Source organism: Glossina fuscipes, unplaced genomic scaffold, assembly GCF_014805625.2.
Source record: "Glossina fuscipes isolate IAEA_lab_2018 unplaced genomic scaffold, Yale_Gfus_2 144, whole genome shotgun sequence".
NCBI classification, from domain to species: Eukaryota; Metazoa; Arthropoda; class Insecta; order Diptera; family Glossinidae; genus Glossina; species Glossina fuscipes.
The window spans coordinates 407,227-423,237 of NW_023998487.1; positions in this window are offsets into that span (position 1 = coordinate 407,227).

The following is a 16,011-nucleotide window of genomic DNA, read 5'->3' on the forward strand; positions in this document are numbered from 1 at the left end:
TCAAGAGAAATTAAAAATTGGATTTTCGCTCACTACTCATACATAGCAGATAAGAGTACAAAAATTTCAACGCATATTTTATGGTCAAAGCTGTAGTACCCGTGCAAAAATAGAAAATAGCGACTGCCCGATTTTAGAGTGTATCAAAACCGTATAAAGTATACACATTTTTGGCAAGTTTCAAATTTGGAATACTAATTCGTTTATGAATTTGAAGCTAAAGGGGATCAGTGGTTTATTGGCTATTGACACAGATTGCTCGCTGTTCTAATTTACCTAATTAAAAGTCACCTAAATTCGATTAAGCCTGGAATCGCTGAAATGGAAAATGTAAAGTAAACTAATAGAGCAGTCAAAGGTGAAGTAGACCGTTCCGTTTTTCACTTAACCAAATAAGCAAGAAATAATCTTCGTATCGTATATCGTAACGTATATTGTTATACGTGAATATATCTGAAAACTTCATGCTTTAAAGAATAAAAACCAATAAGGTTCTTAAACACTCATGCATATACACGACTCATTTGCGATTGCTTGTGTAACTTTACATATGAGATTTCTTTGCGTTGCCAATGTTGTTCTTTATTGAGAGAAGACATTGTATCGATATATTATGAACGATGAAAATTCATAAAGTTATAATAGTAAAACAGAGATGGAAAGTTTATAAAGAAGAAAATCCTTATACGTACTCAAAACACAACTAAAAGACATCTGAAAAGGATTATGTAAAATGAATAAGTAAGAGTTTGTACGTATAAATTGCTTATTCCTTGCAGTTAATAACGAATATTTTGTTACAATCTCTTCTTTGCGCAAGCATCCGACGATGTCATTAAACGTGTACAGTATAATATATGCCATTTTAATTTTATAAAATGTATATTTACATTTTATTTTTTACATCAATTATTGCCCATTTGCATCGATAAAAATTTTAGTCTCAGAGTAGAACTTCTTGGAAACAAACCGGATTAACTTGATTCTCGCACTTCTTTTGTTAAGTGAACTCTACACCGTTAAAAAAGTTCTATCGTCGTGACGAAAAGCAAAGCATTTCCTGTTGACTGATTTTGCACGCTTTATATCGACCGTGCGTCGAATATAGCGCAACTTTACCGTAGCTGCAAAACTGTCCATCCAAACTTCCTCAATTTTTGTGAAATGTGAGTGGTTGAAAGTAGAAAAATACATCTATAGCCTGGCCAGTTTGGAACAGCTTGTGAGGCACGGGTCCCGTCTAGTTCTTACAAAACGCGAAGCAATTCATCCATTTTCTTACTTTTTTATCCATATTATCTCTTCCGCATACTAGTATTCCATGTGTCCATTTTTCATTAAAAGAAAGTTAAGCTCACAAACATGCGCTGAAAACATGCTGCTAGAATAACTAAATCTAAACCAAACATTCAAACTTCCACAAGAGATAATAACTTTTTCTTGTTTGCGTAGAATGATGAAGTCTTTGAAACTTATATAGTAGTATAGTAGAGAGAGGAGTATAAACATAAACTCAAAGAAAAAGAGAGAAGAAATAAAAGAAGCATTAAAATCTGTATTATATCTCTGAAGAAATTACTTTAGAAGAGCGAAAATTCGTTCGAAATAAAATCTACGGTATTTATAGTATCGAAAAATTACGACACAGGGACCGTGTAAGCGTAGAACCCCTGAACAGCGTACAAACTATTAAGAATTTGCCCACATGTTCGGTGATTTCCACCGCACATCTACCTTCGCATAGGCGTCCTTAAATCAGACAAAGGTCCTAAACCAAATGAATTGGGACGAAAAGCGACAGATTCTGCTCAACCAATTGCAGATGCACAAGCTATGAAGACCAATCCTTCGATGTAATCAAAAGAGCTGAAAAGCATCGCTTACACAAAATATGCCGTCATACATGGCTATAGTGCAAGGCTTGATAGTATGTATGCAAAAGCAAGATGCTAGACGATATTTAAAAATCAAAATCCCCTCGCTCGTGAGTAAAATATGAATTCGTTAAAAGTAGCCATTTCGGAAACCCAATTTACAAAGAAAAATATATTTAAAAATTAACAAATTACGTAACGCATGAACCGCAAAACCCTAATAGACGAGCTTGCGATGGTATCGCTACTATATTGAACAGTAACGTTAAGCAATAGTTCGTGCAAGGCTACTCAAAGATATTTATTCACTTTCCTCCATCACAAAAGAACAATTTTACGAATACTTTTCAATTTAGGGTGCGAACTTTATATCTGCAGGTGATTGTAATGCCAAACACACATAGTAACGTTCAAGACTTACCTCTCCCGGAAGAAGGCAAATATATGCAAAAATGAGGAAGAACAAGTCTGATATAGCCACAGGCGGTCAACTAACATTTTGGGCCAGCGTTTTAAATAAAATCACACATTTGATTGCTTTTGTTGCAAACAAAAAAATTTAGAAAAGAGCGAGATTCGTGCAGTTCGTTATTTAATCTTTCTTCTGACCGTTTTCTAATCCTTATAGATATAAATTCAGCACTCCAACTCATGCGAAGAAAGTCAGATAAATTCCCAAATAAAACACAAGCCAGGGTAAATACAGAAAACACACAAGTTCACACACAAGTTCCTTTGAAAAATGATATCGAAGATAACGTACTTATTAGTAATAGAAGAAAAACACACCCTAAGAGCTCAACGGCAAAAACTTAGATCACCACTGTTGGAGCAAAGCTTGTTGCACTGCATTACGAAGTTGAAAGTTAAACTTTGGTGACAAAAGAGAACAGAAGCTGCAGTCACACTATGAAAAGATAAGTGCTCAACCCCTAGGCTCATATAATTCGTGGAAGGCAACAAAAATATAAGATGCCCGATCTGAGCTCCCAATGGACAATGGGCTTAAAGGCACTTCGAAAAATGTCAAGTGTTTGCAAACCATATCAGCCCAAAATGTTATAATGGCGAATAATTTGCCACACCTAAATCATCCCTTCAATGACATGGCTAAACACCCTTCAAAGCGAAATAACTCAACCGGTGGTGATACACATCATCTAGTATAATTTGACGACATCAAGTTGGGTTCAGGCAATTCCATGGCACTAATGAACACGTTTATCGCATCATAGTTCTCTTACGAAAGCATTTGAACAAAAAAGGCTTCAGCACATTTTATTGACATATCTCAAGGCTTTTATGTGAAATTTACCATCTAATAGAAACGCTTTACTAAGGAATTTTCGCTCCTTTATTGTACGAATTAATGATCGTGCATCTACTCGAAAGAAAGATCTCTGCAGGCAGAAAGATCTCACAAGGCAAGATTTTAGAACCAACTTTCTATCTTAAGCATATGTTCAAGTTGGCATACTATTCATAAGCTCACAGGTAAATCGCATCATGGCGTTAAGGCAAACTCAAAACCTTATTACCGTTTTTGAACAGTCGCTCTAAAAATGAAAATAAGCGTTAATTCAGCAATATGTGCGCATATTACTCTGAAAATTGGAAAAAAAAGTGCTTTCTACTATCTACCCATAGTTAAGTACTTAGGAATTCAATTAGATCGCCACACCACATAGACTCACTATATAAGTGCAAAGACAACCTAAATGAAATTGAAAATGAAGGAATTATGATGGCTGCTAAGCTTAGTATAATTAAGTACATCTATATAATGCTCTTATTAACCCAATATGGTCCTACGGAAAACAACTCCTACGCAGCCAAATTGCAAAGAAGACAATCAAAGAGCTTGCGTATGACAACAGCTGCTTCGTGGTACATAAATAATTTGAACGTTCGCAGCGACTTGAATTTTCCAGTCGCAATAGGCGTAATTAAGGAAAGCGCTATCAAATACATTACTAAAGTGCTTTCAAAATCTATATTTACTATAGGCTTAATAATTTGAAAGGTGAACTCAAGTAGCGTGGTGTGCATTGGCAACCACTACTGTACTTACATTAATTAGAAGATTTTAATATTCATTGAAAATTCTATTAATTCAATAAATAAATGAACTATCTAGAAAAAGGAAAAAAAAAATTATTACATGAGAGATGGCAACACTTTTATATTTTTGGTATTTTGAATTCTACTTAGCAAATTTTAGCGTTGACCATTTTCTTTATGGTCGATTCTGTTGGTGCTTGAGCTTAGATATTGGCAGCTCATCTATCTCTATGTAGTTGGACAATTTTCTGCTTGCGTTTTAAAATATCATTTTAGTCCGAAATAAACGAGCACACGCTTCATATACGAGCATTAAGGGTGCATTAGGAAGTACGAAGGCTTGATGGCAAACCTATTATAAAGTTTGCAAGCTTACTATAGTCTCAAAATTTGGAGGAAAAAAAATCGAAGTGAATACCATTGTTTCCCCGAAGATGAGTAAGTATATTCTATATTCTGTATATATATGAAATATATTATTATAATCTTTTTAAGTTAAAAATTGATCAAATATAGGCCTGGTTGATCCTTCAACTGTGCTGCTACAATGAATCTAAGCCTACAACGCAATTTTTAAATGTGTTCTCTGTGGTTCAATCCAGAGTCAATCCACATACACTTTTGCAAATACTCGCTCCCAAAACAAGATCTGATGAAAACCAACATTGTAAGCATTATTATCAAAAAATCATTCGGTTAGCCTTTCAGGAACATTACTCATAATCAGTAATTGGCCAAACTAAAAGCGACAGTCACAACAGCAGCAGGCACACACGAGTTCAGTAAAGTTCCTCCGTTTCAATAAACATAATAAAACCGTAATAAAACAGCCCAAGAACAAAATGCAAGCAAAGCCCAAACTATTCAAATTCAAACTCACTTATTTATAACTTAGCCATTGTTTCTTTTATGTATTTTTTTCTTTTGACCAATTCTATTTGCACATAATATAGTAGACTTTTTTTGCCTTAATAGTGAAATATGTAAGTGAAATAAAATCTAAAGAAATAAAAGAGATATATTTACGAATATTCTTTTCTTGTATCAAAATTGTTCAAATTTGCAAGTTTCTTCTTGTACGGTTAAACACTGCTTTTTTATTCTGTATGCATTCTAACATTTCCGTATAGTCTTCGATTATTTCTCATACAGTAAATCCTGGATTCTTATAGGTTTCGCATTGTTTCTACGGAACAAATCCAACTGATCTTTAGTAAAAATTTGTGTCCTCTGATGTTGTTTAAATGTCCGTGTAAGCTTGGGCTGTTGCGAGAAGAAAAAGTGATTCGGTTTAAAAATTCTTTCTTCGCGAAGTTTATGCCCGCAGTCTATTTTGACACTATTAAAAATTTTCCCTGCAGGTACACAGTAATAGAATACAATTCACTTCTCAATAAACTTCAATGCTTTCACCTGCATTACGCATTTATGCGTTTGTATTACGTAAATAGGCAAAAATGTACTAAGAAGCTAATCAATTTAATTCGAAATATGTATATATTTAAGGAAAAATAGGACATTATTGATAATTGATATTGACATTGATCATACCAAATAGAACTTCTTAGTAATTCATCTACAAGTTCTAACATTCTTTACTAGTAGACAATATTTTGAAAAAGAGCCTTCTAAGCAGATTCTTCTAGCTATCTCTTTTAAAATTTAGAACTTGTCTTAGTGAGTCCGGCCACTTCTTTTGCGCTTATCAGCCTATTCTTTTCGTAACGAATCTAGCGTCGTTCGTTACCAATGGAGCCTTATTTTAGCCAACATCGCTTCCTTCTTATTTTTTTATCAATCTTTGCTATTCTTATTTATTTTCCTTCTTTCCTTCCTTTTAGCAAGACTATTCTCATTCGCCAGTCTTGAGCATTTCTAACCATTTGTCTTGATATTCATTTTTCTAAAAAGATATGTAGAACCGTGAACCTACCATCTTTATTTCCGTCCATATCCTGATACCACGTTTTATTACAATTTTTACAGTAACCCAAGGGTAGATTGTTTATCAATAGAAATTGTTGCTATGGACCATTACGTGCAGAAGGATATAAGATAGAGGGGAAGTGATGATTCTTACACATTCGTCAAATGAAAATGCTGTCTGCTTAGATAAACCGTCGATAAAGTATCAGCATATTCGACAGACCAAGAGCCACAAGATATATAACGATGTACGTTTGTGGGACACAAGCAAGTGAAAACAAAGAAATGTAAGTACACTATGCTGTTTCTATTTTGTATTGCATTTCATTACAATTATAATAACTTATTTTTAGGTTTATGTTTAAATATAATATTAAAGAACAAACATATATGTTAACTAATTATGTCATTAGTATAGTGTTACGTATATCATGAGGTTTCATCAAAATTGCTCGGTTTTCTAAGAAAAAAAATTCTAAAGAAAAGGGAGAACAAAGCATTCATTCACACTGCGTTACCTGTGTCATGGAGCTGGCGGCTGGCGAAAAGATTAATAACAATTGGCAGAAATTGCAAATTTCGCGATGAATTTGGGTAATTGTAACTTGTTTGTAAAAGGCTGTATAAACAGAATATTTCCGGAAGGCAAAGTCTTAAAAAGTTTGCTAAGAGAGTCGAGTCGGGAGGATTGAATTGTTATATTTGAAAGAACAAGACCAGAACGAGAATTAAATATAAGTTCCTGTAAAAAATTTGTAAACAGATCTTCTACAGAATTGTAAATAAAACCTATACTATCCTAAAAATCACAATTCAGCGGTACGAAGTTAATTTCAAAAGGCGTTGAACAAATAACCTAAAATCACGAAAAGTCCATTTACGTTACAATATAATAACACGTCGTCCATTATAAAATATCTAATTTAAAATTTCCATTGAAAAAAAATATTAGATTCATTAATACACAAAGTACGGCGGTTAACAAACAAAAAAATATTTGTTTACATCCTGTATAAATATAAGAACTCTTCGGGCTTTTTCCTCTAGGTCCTTCAGGCCGCTCTTTGCCATCAACATCAAAAACACCGCTTTTAATCCGTTGAAACCAAAACAGACAATTAAGATTTAATGAAGCAACACCAGAAGCTTCTAGAAGCGTTTGATGAGCACGAACAAAACAAAAGTAATGAACGGCGAAAATGCAGCGTTTAATGATTAGCGTCCGTTTATACTGAATAACTCAAAAGTACTAAATGGCGAACTACTCTTTTATGTAGAAAAAGGTCGAAATTAATTGTTACTTTATTATTTTCACCAATAAATCAAAATACATGCAAGCGCCTATTAGTATATAACAACATCTATATCTATGATATAGTAAAATAAAGTAAAATATTATATATCTATATATATATACTCATATATTATCATATATTTATATATACCTAATGGGAACAGACGTATAACCGTTGAACATTCTACAGCACAAAAAATTATAGTGCGTAAATATAGTACATAAAATTCAGTTTTTTTTGAGAAAACTTGCTCATTTTTTATTGTTAGAGATGTTTCTCATTAAAATGGATCAAAGCAAGAAACGGATTTCGAAACGAAACATTGAAGAAATTCTCACCAAACTAGTAAAATTTCGCATTTCATGTCAATTCAGTTTTGTTCGTCTGCCGATCCATCTAGTGTAGTGCTCTTCAGAATTTCTAGAGTCATAAAAATTAATAAGTAATCAAATAAAAAATTCCTAATATATACTCGCAATAACTTATAATTTAGGTCATTTCAAAGTTCGATGCAACAAAAGTATTTGTGAACATGTCGATGTTATCAAGATTAACAAGAATTTTGTATATTTATATATTAAGTTGTCTAATAAGCAGCTAGCTTTCAGGACGAAAATAAAATTGTATTATCACGAAAACTATCAAATACCATTCGGATTGGATAGACTTCTTCGAACACTTCATCGTCGTTTGTTCAACTACGGTGTAGCTCATTATCCACACGTTTGTGCAATATAAGGAAATTTTGATTAGCCAAAATAGTTGACAACCTAACTTATCCGCGTCAGAACAAGTACAAAAACTACATGATTTCAAAAGATTTCGTCTTGAATACAAACAAATACAAACACAAATAGCAAAAGTATCAATTTTATGTGGCGTACCGTCTATGTTCAATTTTATTGCTGCACAACTCTCCAACATGAGTTTGTTAAAGCCGGAAGATAGAAAACAAATTTCCTTAAGAAAATTATTTTTGTGTATATTTTTTACAGGTTATATTCTTCCATACATATATGCAAACTTTCTTAATGCCGGTCCTACTGTGATATAAACGTAAAGCGGAGAGTTACCCTTCTTTACAACCATAAATTATTGGATAAAATATTTATGTAGCAGTGTAAAGTTTCATTTGGAAAGTATCATTTTAGTTATTTAAGTATTTTAATATTTTTTCCGAAAATAAGGCAAAAAAAACTGAAAAATGTGGTTTGCAATTGGAAATCATTTTCTAGCCTCAATTTCTTTAATAAGTGATATCTCTTCTGAAACCATGGCAGCTTATGGAGCAGAGATTTCGAGTGGATATAACAATAGAAATGCAAGTAAGCACCTAACACGTTCTTGGAATATGTGTGAAGTGTTACGTAATTGAATTGAATTCTCAGTCATACAGACAAACGCACAACAGATATACATTGTGTTTGAAGTCAACTTTATAAGAAAAATTTTTGAACAAAAAAGGCCAAACAAATGTCTAATTAAAAAAAAAAAATAACAAGAAATATTTTGAAAAATCGTAAAAAGTGTTTAATTTCGCTTGTGAAATACAAGCATATTGTTTGCGTTTCTTTAAAATACGGAAGAACTAAAGAGATTATTACATATATTTTATATGTTATAAGTTTTGAACCAATGTAAGCCTAAGTTTATGACCGCCTGTGGCCCTTGATAGCGCATAATGACGCCATTTGGTAAGTAAGGACAGAATGGATGGGAACATCAGCTGACTTACTTCGAATGCGATCATTAAACCAGTTGGCAGCACCAATCCAAATTCGTACAGACGTGTTAAAAAGAGAAAAATAAAATATTCTGTTCTTTCTCTATCGTAGCGTCGACAAGGTAACACACCACCGTAAAAAAATCCGCCATCATTGGCTTGGGTTTACATAAGTTGGTAACGCAATAGGGGTATTTGTATAGAAAACCATGCGATCCTCCCGACTTGCCGTCGGTGATCGTTATATAAGTTATTATGAAAAGCATAGCCATTAATCTTTTCCTTGGATATATATGTTGTGGCAGTTACCCGTTGATTTAGGTGAAGTAAATGCTATCCTTAGAAGAAGATTCCCTTCTTTAATATGTCCACTATACATAACTGAAAACGAATTATAACGTTTACTCGGGCAGTGCGATGTTTTACCCGTGCGAGGAAATATAAAAAAATACAAAAACATTTTTTTGATCCGAAAAGGAAATATCGTAATCGTCACTCAACATAGACAGCCACTTTGCCCCTTTTCCTTTGGGGAAAAATATTGAAAAAAAATATTGCACTCGCTCTTATTATTTAAACAATATATGATGGTCTATGTAGAATTGCTACGATTTGCGCATTGGATGGAAGACTTTCCTAATTTGTATAGATCTGTGGAAATAAGAACAGATAAGGGGAAATCAAACACGCTGAGTAGTATGCGCAACTCTTTTAATTGCGACGAACCCCTAGAAGCTATTTAACTAATGGGAAGGACTTAAGACCGCTCTTCAAGCATTTATTTAAATATGTAACCGGAACGTTGTATTAGGCTTCTCAAAAAAAACTTGCCATAGTTTTTTCATGTGTCTTCTCTTACTTCATCTTCGTTTCTTCTTTATTCATTGCTGGCTGGCTTCAAGAGAAGTATCGCGTATGAATCGATACAAAATAAAAGGGATAAAATCACTTGCATACTTTTCAAAAAGTCGTCTTTACAATTTCTGCAAATCAATATAAACCATCCGATATACATTTCATAATTAACTCTTCATGTAAATGTCCTTATCAGTCCTACTTTTATATTTATTTTTATATTTTGTTTTAACGAATTGTGATTTGCAATAAGCTATGAAACTCTTAAGGTATCCAATTTTTAAGGCTCACCAAGGAACGACGCATATTTCAACTATGTTTGCAAATTATATAATTATCGTTTTCAATCAAAAATCGTGGCTATATAATCTTATATAGCCAAGACGGTAAGTGAACGACTGCCGAATAGCCAAGTTGTGAAGAAGCGCGGCTATTAAGTGGGCATTTCCGGGATTAGTTCTCAGTTGGCAAGACCATACTTTAATTACGGTTGCTGCGTTATCGCAAACAACTGGTGAGCGCTCGGTCGATAAAGGCGTAAGACTTACATTTCAGGCAGATGCCCCGCCAGACGAAGACCACATTCCATATTTCTGACCATCGCCGTGCTAGGCATTTACGGATATTTCCTGAGGGATTATGGAAAAATTCAAATCTTCATGCACGGCTCATGCTAATATTCATCGTCCTATGATTAAGACCCCGCAACGTGAAGTAGAAACAGAATAATACAATTGTTTGCAAGATTGTTGGCAGTGAAATAACGTAATGAGTTAAATGAAAGAATAGTTGCGAATAAAGTTCGGTATGGGGAATTCTGTCACTATCGACTAACGTTCGCATTTAAGGTAGCTAAACAGGTCAAATATTAAAGGAGGATGTAATGGAAAACATTTGAAATGTATTTCCTCTGCCTTCATTGATTTTTTTCTTCGATATATATTTCTCATCAAATGCTCGATAAGAAGAATAAATCACACTAACCAATCAAAAAAGACTATTAATGTTTAAGAAAAAGATTTATCTTTTACATGAAAGCAGTTGTTATTAAATAAAGATTAAGAAAATCAAATAAAGAAGATGAAATAAGAAAAACTACAATAAATAACTAAAAAAATATTCGGTAGTAGTAAACTGAATATGCCAAGAGGCGTGTTTTTAAGAACATCAGGGGAAATTCCAACGGTTTTAAACTATTAACAATTCAAGCGGAGTAGTTGAATAGAAATATTGTTTTTAAATATACACTTTTTTCTTAGTTTGTTTGTCAAGCAATGCAAGTGGTGCTATACAAGTACACAGATTGTTATTTTATTTTTTATTTTTATTTATTTAATTTCATAAATACGGAGAGAATATTCTGCTATTAGGATTCCAAATAATAGGATTCAACTATTAGTTTAGGTAAGAAGTCGGCAGTGCACGAGCAATAAGGAAATTAGTCATAATGGAGGCAAGGAAGCAAGCCGATAAGGAAATTACAGAGAAGCCTAAGCGGATTAAAAAGCTCATAATTTAATCTGCATTGGTTAAGTTAAGAAGTAAGTCCTTGACAAACGGACGAGGCAGTTAAAATTAATCGCGTTTAGCAATTTTGCAAGTTAATGGCACCAGTAATCAGCTTTACCATGAAAGTAATGCCCAATATTGTCCCACTTTTCTCTTATGACGAGGGTTGATATAAGCAGCTACCTATTTTCATATCTGCAAAGATTATATGGGATTCACATGGCAACGACACGAAGATCACCATGCGATCGAGACGTATTCCAATCTACGGCCCACTAAATTAACGTAAAATGTTCTCGTCACAGATGGGTCGTCAATTTCACTCGACGACTTGATGGAGCCCACCGCTGATCTGGCTTATTTACAAGATGCTCAACATGCAATTAGAATCGAAGTTCATGATCAAACAAGACACCTACGTCCTGAAATGAATCCACGCTCTCCAACCTACGTGAATCTATATAAAATATTCTACTGCGAACAAGTTCCGCTTCAAAAATGACTGCTTCTTGCATTTCCTTTTTTGGTAAATTAAATAATTTGGTTAGGTCAGCTTGGGAGAGATATGATTAAATATCCGAACTAACAGTCAAGAAAACTTTGCCGTCATCGACAAACATTGCGATGTGGGCAGATTCAACAGCTAAGCGCGAAGAACTAATAGAATAAACACATCAGTCCCAACTGACTCCCTTGTGGGACGTCTAAAGTGACAAAAGTCTCATTAGATTGATAATTGTAAAAAGCACCCAAAAGGATCTACCATCTAGAAACGAGAACAACCAATCAAGGAAGTATCTACGGAACATTAAGCTGCACAATTTACATAATAATAGTTTGTAGTTAATACTATCAAAGGTCTTGCTTAAATCAGTGTAGATAATATCCGTCCGTGCGACGGAAAAGGCCTCACATATCTGACAAGAAAATTCAAGACGGTCAGTGGTGGTCGACCTGCCCTTTAAAAATGTACGCTGGGACGGAGCGTAGCAGATTTAATATCAAATTTAATCCAATCAAGACGTAATAATGCGCTCAAATAGTTTAGGCAAACCACTAAATTTGGCAATTCGTTTACAGTTTTCCACATGATGCCTGTTACCACTTTTATAAAGTGGGAAAGTAAAATTAGTTTTCTAACCTGCTGAAAACCTACCCATTACAAGGGAACGATTGAAAATAAATACAATAATTTAATGCAGCTCATCTGTGCATTTTTTGAGAACACACAAGGGATGCCCATCCAGTGCGGCATATAACTACACTTTAAGGATCATAGTCCTTGTAAGACTCGATCATCAGAGATAACTATTCTTGGCATGAATATGTATTCATTTAGCTGATACGAATATGCACGGGAGCGATTAAAGTTGCTACAGTTGAAATTACGTTGAAAAAAATTAGCAAACATATCATGACATGACGTGACAAAACCATTAAAAGACAGAACTGAAGGACACGCAGTGACTTTTCTCTTAGAGTCGTTGAATTTTAAAAAAGCTTAGGGTCATTGATAAGAGAAGATTTAATCTTAAGCAAGTACGAAATGTGTGCCACATTTTTTTTTTAAGCAGTCTACTCTTAGCATTTTTCAACTGCATTAACATAGGATTAAACCAACCTGGATGTGCGCGTACCACATTAGGGCGGGACATTGGCATTGATGGGAAAGTGGTGTCATTAACGCTTTTATAAAGCGACGAAACCAACACATCTATGTCAACTAGGGATTGATCTAGATTAACATCCACTAGTAACGATTTAAAAAGGGAGCAATCAAGTTTATTAAAATCGTACCTTGCTTGGCCTTTGATGGGCTGGGCACATTAGGCCAGACCGCCATACTAAATTGTACGGATGCGATAAGTGACGGATGATGGGAATCCTCAGATAAGACGAGAGATATGTTTCAGTCTCCCTGTTTATTTGTGTTTCCAGACCGTTTGCCTTCCACTGACACCCGTCCAATATTGTTATAATTTCTCTACCTGTCCCTCTTTCTCTTCATTTTTCTTATACAAAGCTCTTTACGTCACCATTATGTATTATCGTCTTCCCCCTCCTCCCATCATGTCCTAGTTGCTATTTTCGTTCCTTGCTTCAGCCTCCTATTGGCCACTTCTTTAATTCCAGTTTCAATTACAAGTTATTTTACCTTCAGCGACGCTGCAATACGATAAGAGTTCTCATAAATATCATCCACATCTACATATGTGTTTGGCAGAACAAAAAGGAAATCAGAGAAGAAGATGATATCATGTAAAAATGGAAGGGTAGAGTTGCTAAATTCGACCATTCTGACCATCCCGAATTTCGCGTTTAATGGAAGGGAAGGCCTAATGTTGCCCGCTTTCCATACCATTTCGAAGTCTGACTTAGTTTAAAATCATCCACATCCCTCACCATGTGGCATTTGGGAAAACTTCATCAAATTTAAGCGGACTTCTTGGAAGGATGATTTTACATACGCTAAACACAACTGCGCAACTAACTACTAAACTAACTAAAGCCAGACAACCTGCGAGTGGATAGTTTGTTTTCGTCTACATAATATTTGCTTAGAAATTAGAGGTTCATATTTTTTAAAGGATCGCAATCGGCCGACGCAGATTATTTGCATTTGGATTTGAAACGATTTCGACATGTTTTTAAGTCATAATATAGATGTGACTAAAACGATGTTACAAATATGAGCTAGGTATTTGATAAGTCATGGCAAATGAATCTTAATAGTTTTAAAGCCAATCTTGTCAATACCAATTGCTTTACATAATCGCAAGCATGCTTTTCAATACATAATATTCATCGACAAACCTAACAAAAATTTTGTCAGTCAAAACCTAATTTCTGTATCTACTTTGTTTGTGTCATGAACTAAGCCGGACTTTGCTTCATAACAAGTAATTTGCGGTTTTCTTAGATTCCAAGCGGCGATTCCACGCCCATCAATGCAAATCTCATGTAACTCATGTGCCTGCCATTTTAACTCATTTGTAAATTACGATTTGTGTTTTTCTATACTGATTGCTACAAACGAATCCAAACGAACATTCTCATCGGAAAGCCCTTTCACCTATTCGCCTATAAACTCCAATAGCTCCTTTGCATCAATATGATTATACATTCGATTCCAATCAACACCTAAGACGTTTCTTTCTGGATTAGCATAATTACTACTTGTGCAAACTCAATATACAATAGTCCGAGTCGCAAGGTGATATTCGAGAAAGAAATCATAATCCACAAAAATAGTATCACGCTACGAAATCGTAGAAGCTGAAAATTGATCATAAAGGACTACATTCGATTTTTTGCAATGGTGACATTGTTCTCTTTATTCCAACAAGTCCTATTGTTATGCCGCCAACAAGTTGTAGTGCTGTGAAAATCACTTAAGACCATTATTTGTAGAATCAAATGTTGACGTCTCAACTCTTTCCACAAATGGATCAAACCTCAAGATTATGCCCGCACACACTGTCTAAAATATTTTCATTTTCATTTATAACTAATTTCGAAATAAATAAATTTAATGTGAGGAGCGTTAATACATGTTTCAGAGATACATAACACTCAAATAATCACCGAAATACACCGAAACCCCTCTAGTGCATTATTTGAACTCTAGACGCTAATATGGCAAATTTTTAAATGTTTTTTCCTCTCTCAGGTAAGAGAAGTATCATAGAAGGAAAATTGTCGTTGGAATTACACAGTCAGCTACATGGAACAGCGATTCGAAGAAGCAAATTTATGAATAAATTTGTGTTAGTAATAGCTTTTGTTAAGCTTAACGGTTGATAACACAGGGACTTTAGATATTATGTAACGATGTAATGAATATGCTACAATTAAGATTAGAGAAGAAACTTGAATAGAAAAGCGCTTTTTGTATTTCCTCAAAGACAATGTTAAGAAAATTTCCTATTTGATGGAATGGATTTGCATGAAAACTAGAATTGTCTAAGTAACCACATCCTAAAATAGTAAAATCAAATACACGTCCTTAATGCTTCACTTGCCCGATGACGCTGTCGATTGTCGAAAGAGATAATAGCAATACTCATTGCATTTTGCAGAAATAAAAGAAATTGTTGACATTGATAAAATGTTATGAATGAACTTAGGTACTCGTAAGCTACTTGTATGCCATATCAGTAGGATATTGACGAAAGACAAAGTCAGTCGAGTCAAGACAAGTTGAATTTTTAAATATCGGACAAGATCAGAAGGAGCATTGTAAATGTAAAGCCGTGTAAATAATTTGTACATAGATTTCTTGAAAAATTGCAAATACAACCAATGCTGCCTGAAAACTTGCACTTCAGTGGACAACAGAAGGCGGAAAAGAACGTAAAATCACAAAGGGCATTTTGTCAATGTCAAACCTTGCCTACAAACTTGCAAAAAAATTTCTTTATAAATAACTTTCTTATTTGGTTTTATTTCAGTTCATTTTTTTAAAGGAAGATGGTCAGTACAAAAGGTTGAACCGCAGTCAGCTGCAGTATTCATACTTGTTTTTTACATTTCATGTTTATTGAAACAATATGTTATTTCTTATATATCTTGATACTTTCTCAACCATAGACCTCTTGAAAGTAAGAGAGACGGGAGGTTTTATTGTGTAAGCACAGATGTATTTGGGCGTGCGTTGATAGAAAACTGAATAATCCGTCACACAATATTGGACGTGTTGACATATGAAACTTTGTTTAGGTAAACCTGGAGACTTTTAACTTTTAGAGTATAAGTCACTGGGATCTCT